Raw genomic sequence first — 6,941 nt, forward strand, 5'->3', positions numbered from 1 at the left:
CTGCTCATTTAATGCAACTATTTATTTTGTTAAAGGAAGAAATGAGTTCCAACCAACAAGAGAGAATTGTTCGGGCTAAACCTGCTACTTGCAAATTGTTTGTTAAGAAATAATTGAAATATCAGACCTGGTAATGGCAGACATGGTATATACGAAAGCAAAAAATATGACTAGGAATTAAGTGAAAGTACAAATGTGGGTCTATGCCGAACAAAATGTCTAGCTGTCCCTGTGACACAAAGTCAACAAATTTAATTACTCTAATTAGTTAATGCATACATAATTGGTAAAGATATTATTGTGTGATCCGGAGATTACGAGTTCATAAGTCGTGAAAATAATCTATGACAAAAATAAAAGTTAAAGTTGAATACAAAAGATCCTTATGGTTCGGATTTTCTCCGAAACATGTAGGAGCTTTTAGTTAATGCATACATATTCTTCAATCTACAAAAGAAAAAAATAAGAATAATAACAAAAAACAATATGAATGTCCAACCAATAATCCACAGTCGGCAAAAGATTGTGAATCTTTTTGTGATCTTCATATAAAGATCTTATCATCTATACCTAACTAGAAGTTAAAAAAAGAACGCGATGAAAGCTAATAAATATTAGTAGACATAAGTTGACAACCACTTGTCGTGCAGCTAGTTAGCTACTTCATTTACAGTTGGAGCAGAAAACGTTTAAGATGAGTTTTAAACATATAATATGTCTGCCTGTCTGGTGGTCCTAACATCCCCAACATCCTGCCTATATTTCTGCGTTCACATGTCACCCTCCACAAATTTTGAGAGTTCAATGTCTGGTCACTCAATATATAGTGTGACTCTCTTTTATTTTACTGTGTCATCCGAATACAGCTTTAGCAAGCTCCTTACCACTAGATCAATAACACACTTCATTTAGGATTTTTAACTTATAAGTCTTATATATTTATTAAATTTTTCAATATAAATACAAGAATCGCGTGAAAGTTATTGGGTTCCCGAAAACCCCCGCTTTATACACTAAATCCGCCCCTGTGTGTCACATGTTGATTTAGCGTTTGCTTAAGAAAATATTTTTTTGAAATTATTTACTGAATTAACCATTTGAATTATGATTAGAAAGATAAGTTAATTTTTAATTATTAGTTTGTCAGTTTAATAGGGGCTGAGTAAAATGAAACAGGGTATTTTTTTTGGGGGGAAAGGATAAGAATAGCCACTCGGCTAAAATAATTGTCGCCGAGTGGCCATCGATTTTTAAATTCCAAAATATAGCCATTTAGGCCTTTTTTTTGCTACTATCTTCATGTTTTTTTTTGCTGCAAATATCATAATCCAGTGATTCCGTTTAAATTATCCTCTTGTTTATCCATAACGTCTGATTTGAATCATAAAGATTTTAAAGTTTGCTTGCTTCAAAATAAGCTATGCAGTTTTAAGCTTTAAAAAAAAATATTCTTCTAATTGGTGTAGTTTTTCTAACAATCAAATACGATTTTATAACATTGTAATTGTTGCTCTTCTTTTTTATCAATCAAATACAATATTTGATATCAAATACATAAATCTTTGATACCAAATACAAATATATATTTTATACAATAATTGTATAAAAGTGTATCAATGCAGTATCAAAGTGTCTCAATGTAGAATAAAAGTGTATCACTATAGTATAAAAGTGTATTAATATGGTAGAAAAGTGTATCAATTGGGTATAAAGATTGCATGCGACCGACGGGCCAAATGCTAAAAATCAGAATTAAATTAGGTCGACTGGCTCCAATTGTCCAACTTTTACATGGGCTGGCCATTTCTTTTCAAAATGGTCAGCCCATGTCCTATTCCCCTTTTTTTTTTTAGAAAATTACTTAAAACTACAACTTTACTTTCTATTATTACACAATATCTCAAACCCTAAAACTAACTTCAAATATCTCATTTTTATATCTTCTCTCTCTATAATTCATATACATGACTCTGCCTCCCCATTTATATTTTTTTTTACTTTACAAAGTGCCTAAAATCAAGAAATCTCAAAGAGAAGGTTATTAAGGAGTAAATTACCTAATATATCATTTTGAGTATTTATTTTTCTAATATATCTGTATTACTTGACTTTCTCTTTCCTCTCACAATTCGTTTGCAGCAGGATATATAGTCCTTTCATTTCAATTATACTAGAAAACAAGATTGTTATCACGACCTGAGCCGAGGTCCTGGCCGCGACAAGCGTCCCAAACCATGAAGGCCCTAACGCCCATTTCTATCTGACAATCATGCACACCATTCATGTACTATAAAGAAATGCGAAAAAGAAACTAAAAACGGAAACATGGTCAATCTCTTAATTCAACTAAACAATACGAAATTAAGTTCAAAACATTTGAAACTCGTGACGCCAGCCTGCGAAATCTCTAATAATATGAAAACCAACATCTGTCTAAAAGCTGGGACAAAGCCCCCAGTTGGTCCATGAGCCAAAATAAAACAACAATATCCTCCAAAACTAGGCCTTCCGAAATAAGGGGGGCTCACCAACAGCAACTTCTGACCAAACAACTCTATTGCTTAACGGGACCCCGGAATTGTGCCACAGATCCTGAAATATAGGGGGTCAATACAATCGTACTAGTACGTAGAACAATCCAAAAACAAAATACATTTTTATGCAACACAGGTGGGAGCATTTTATAAAAACATGTCATCTTAAAACATTTGAAAACACATGAGTATAATTTGACAAATTCCAAAACACTTTCTTGAAATCATGACTCTATTTTTTATTTCTATTCTGAGCTAGATGGTAAACCCTACAATTTGTAATTTCATGGGCTATATGAAATCCGCCCTTGACTCGGTGGCCAAGCCCTCAATCTAAGTTTACTGTAAAGATTGAAGTATTAGTAAGAGGAGACACGTAAGACCACCTAGCATGATGCCATGATCTCCAATCAAATCCATATGTCATGGTAGTGCACAAGACCACAAAGTACGACTCCTAACCATAGTCCCAAATTGGGATGACATGAATCAAGGTACACAAAACCACAAAGCATGGTACCATAACCCCATGTTGGCAAATCACGATTTCTAGCGTTGAGTCTTTCAACTTGTAGTTTCTTCGGGTTACCATCTAACTCTCTTTAAGCCCATTTTTAACCTTTTCTAACATGCAACTTTCTGAATTCAAAATTTAAAAATCTGAGTAAAATCTGTATTTTTTAGTCTGTTCTGAATCTGCTATGGCATTCATCTATTTAGTATCGTCATACCAAGATTTGCAAGTCATACATCTCAGCCATACATTATCGTGTTACAGTCCTTTCATTCAAAACATAATGCATAGACCACCAAATGATTCAAACAGTACAAGAGAATTTGTGTAACGAAATACATGAAACTTATGCGAAGATTCTCTCTTTCAATTCTTAAACATGTGGTGGTCCATACTTTGTAGCAAAACATACAATTCCTTAAATCATCACTTTTTCATTTATATTAACATGAAAACACCCTCTCTTCAATTCATAACCAATATCAAGCCTTAAACAATAGTAAAGACATTTAGATCATGCTTCAAAACTCAAACGCATACATACATATATATGGGTATAAGCAATTTCAATGGAAGGCCTCAAGACCAAAACATTATATCATTGTAAAAGGATTTCATGATTTGGCTATTCAAACAATTGTTCAAAATCCTTTTTATAAACATCATAATATGCTTTCAAAACTTTGTAAAACAATAACTCATGCCCATGGAGTTTTTAGGAAAACCCCACGTATCTTATGTTCCTTAGTTGAAGAATAAAACCCTAATCTTGACACTTTTCTTGGGAAATCTTGGATTGAAAGACTTGGATTTTTGCCTTGAAGAAAACTCTAATTTCTCTTGTTCTTAAGCGTGAAGAGGATTTGAGATGTTAACAACTGATATAATATGGATTATAACGCTTAAAGTGTGATTTATATTCGTGGAGAAGGAGTTTGGGATGGGAAAATACCAAAATATCTCTTGAAAATGACACTTTACCATTGCTTGGCCCTATCGGCGGCCTGAGTGACGGACCGTCACTCAAACCGTCACAAGAAAATAATTTTTCGACCTTACTGCTTCAAGTTGACGGCCTGTATTGATGGTCCCTCACCCTAGCCATCGCACCTCGACTGACAGACACCTCTTTGTAAAATAGGAATAACTTTTTACTCCGATATCGGATTAAGGTAAAACCAACGGTGTTGGAAAGAAGACTCGAAGAAATTTTATTTGATATATAGTAAGATCTCTAACACGTCATATTCTAGAAGAAATAGTCGATGAAAGTTGATCCAAGTTGCAACGTTTGTTAAAATTTAATCGATAGAAAAGTTTTCAACTCATCTTTGAGTTAGGGGATTTTTTTGATCTCAATTCATATTCACAGGCATTCCCAAACTGTGGGATTGATCATCACACATATATTAACAAGGAATCATTGAGTTCGGGTCTATATGCTAGAAAAGACGGTTCAAACTTTAGCTCGAAAGTGCGGGGTGTTACAATTGTTAACACCAATTTTTGTGTGTGTATACCAAAATCCTTAAAGCTAACTAAATTTTCTAATATTACTAAAGATTTTCACTTTCATCAATTCCATCTCCACCCCGCCCTTTTCATTGTATCAATCATTAATTTTGATAAAGACAAGATTTTGAAATATCTCATCTCAGAGCAAACACCTCATCGACCCCACTAAGATGAAGAAATTGAGGAAAGTTACTGGTAGAAGCTCAAAAAAGGCCGTTGGTGAATCTTCAAGAAAGAAAAAAAAAGAAATATCATGATTGTGTCTTCTCAAGGTAAGTGTTTAATGTCTAGATCTATTTATTTTTCTTAATTTTTTATTCATATACATAGCTACAAAGCATCAGTGTTGTTATATTAACTGTGATACATGTCGTGGCTATGTATATGTTTGGGGGCAATGGTTCGAGATTTGTTGCTACTTCATCCCATATACATAATATTATTCTGTGTATGAGCCCATATATTTTAAATTTGTTATGTATATGTGGTAAAACAAATATCGATGGACTGTTTATTTCAGTACATATACATTAAAGAGTAATGTATATGTTATGCATTAAAAGTGTTATACATAGCACAGTTGTGTATATCAATTCATATACATAATTTTGTTATATATATATGTTGAAATTGACACATTTGAACTGTTGTATCTCCAAAACATATATATTACAGAGTTATGTATATATTATGCATTAACGGTGTTATATGTAACTGGCTCTGTTAGACAAGTTGAGTTGTGTTTATTTCAGGCCATATACATATCATTGTTATGTATATGAGAAAAATATTAGACATGAATATTAAAAATTATTTTATGTTTTCAAGTTTTGAAAATTTTTATTTAAGTTTTGTTGCATATTAAACTAATATTGATTTTGCAATGTATATTATTACAGGGAATGCTATTCGGATGCAATTGTCGAAAACAATCCGAGATTTCAATTTCTAATTTTGATCGTTGAAATTGAGTTTTTGTTTCAAAATTTTGAAATTAAAAAGTTGTTACTGAATATAAGGGATCCATTAATCACAATTTCACAAATATAACGTTAATTGTACTATGCGTAGGGGTGGCAAACGGGCGGATTGGATTGGATTTGGACGGGTTAAATGTGGATCGAGCAAAAATGGTTTGGATTGCAATCCGCCATATAAATATGGGTAAATATGGATTTGGTCAAATATGGATGGGTTCAACCCACTTTAACTCCTAAGTCAAAAAGTTAAAACTTCTATATCATGTCGACTTGACTTTTTTTTCATTTTTTTTTAGTTTTCTTATCTCTCTTCTATATGTAGCCTCTAGTTTTTTTTTTCTTTTTCCTTTTTTCATTTTTTCGTCTTATCTTTTTTTACTCTCTCTTTTATCTCTACCCTCTACCCTCTACCCTTTGTTTCTCTTTCTTTTTTCTTTTTTCCTTGTCCTTTTTAGTCTCCTTTTTTTCTATTTTTTATTTTTTTGTTTTTACTTCATTCTCATTTTTTTCTTTTTTGGTTGTATTTTGTTTTATATTTTTTTTATTTTCGAAGAACATGGTTAAGTCGAGTACAAATTATGGATGACGACTAAAATATCGTAACCACTCAGTATATTTGTTTTCACCATCATCTTTTTTCTTTTTCCTTTTCTCCTTTTTCATTATTTTTTCTATTTGATTTTTTTTGTATTTTTTTCTTCAATTCTTTCTTTACGCTTTTTGTCTCTTCTATCTCTAACTTCTACCTCTCTTTCCACTTTTTTATTTTTTTTTCTATTTTTGGTGTTCTTTTTTTTTTTTTTATGATAACGAAAATACCATAAGCGCATATTGATTTACATTCGCCCAACATTTATAATTCGAGGGCTATGTGGATCCTTAGCCATATATATTTTAGTCTCAAGAAAATACAACTGATTCATATACTTTTATTAGTTTTTTCATTCGGTGTCTGGTGCCTGCATTGGAGCCCCGACCAATTCGGATCGGGCGTTGCAGGGCCTATTAAAGTGGTAGCACTCCCAACAGAGTTTTCTCCATAACCAGGGCCGTACCCTCGACCTCTGGTTAAGGGTGGAGCAGCTCCATCCATTGCACCATAACCCATGTTGATTTTAATTTATATACTTATTTGTATATAAATACAAAAGATAAATTGCACATATTGACAACTAAACTAGTCAAATACAAATAATAAATTTATTTGAAATATATAGTATGATACAAATTAATTTAAAGTAAAAAAATATAAAATGCAATGACAAAAAAAGATGAGGAAAAGAATATAAAAAATAAGAAAAATGACAAAAATGATGAACCAAGAATGAAAAAGGGGAAAACGAAAATACAAAAAAAAAAAAAAGAATGCAAATAAATAAAATTGAAAAAGAAAAAAAT

This window comes from Capsicum annuum, chromosome 7 (assembly GCF_002878395.1).
Source record: "Capsicum annuum cultivar UCD-10X-F1 chromosome 7, UCD10Xv1.1, whole genome shotgun sequence".
NCBI classification, from domain to species: Eukaryota; Viridiplantae; Streptophyta; class Magnoliopsida; order Solanales; family Solanaceae; genus Capsicum; species Capsicum annuum.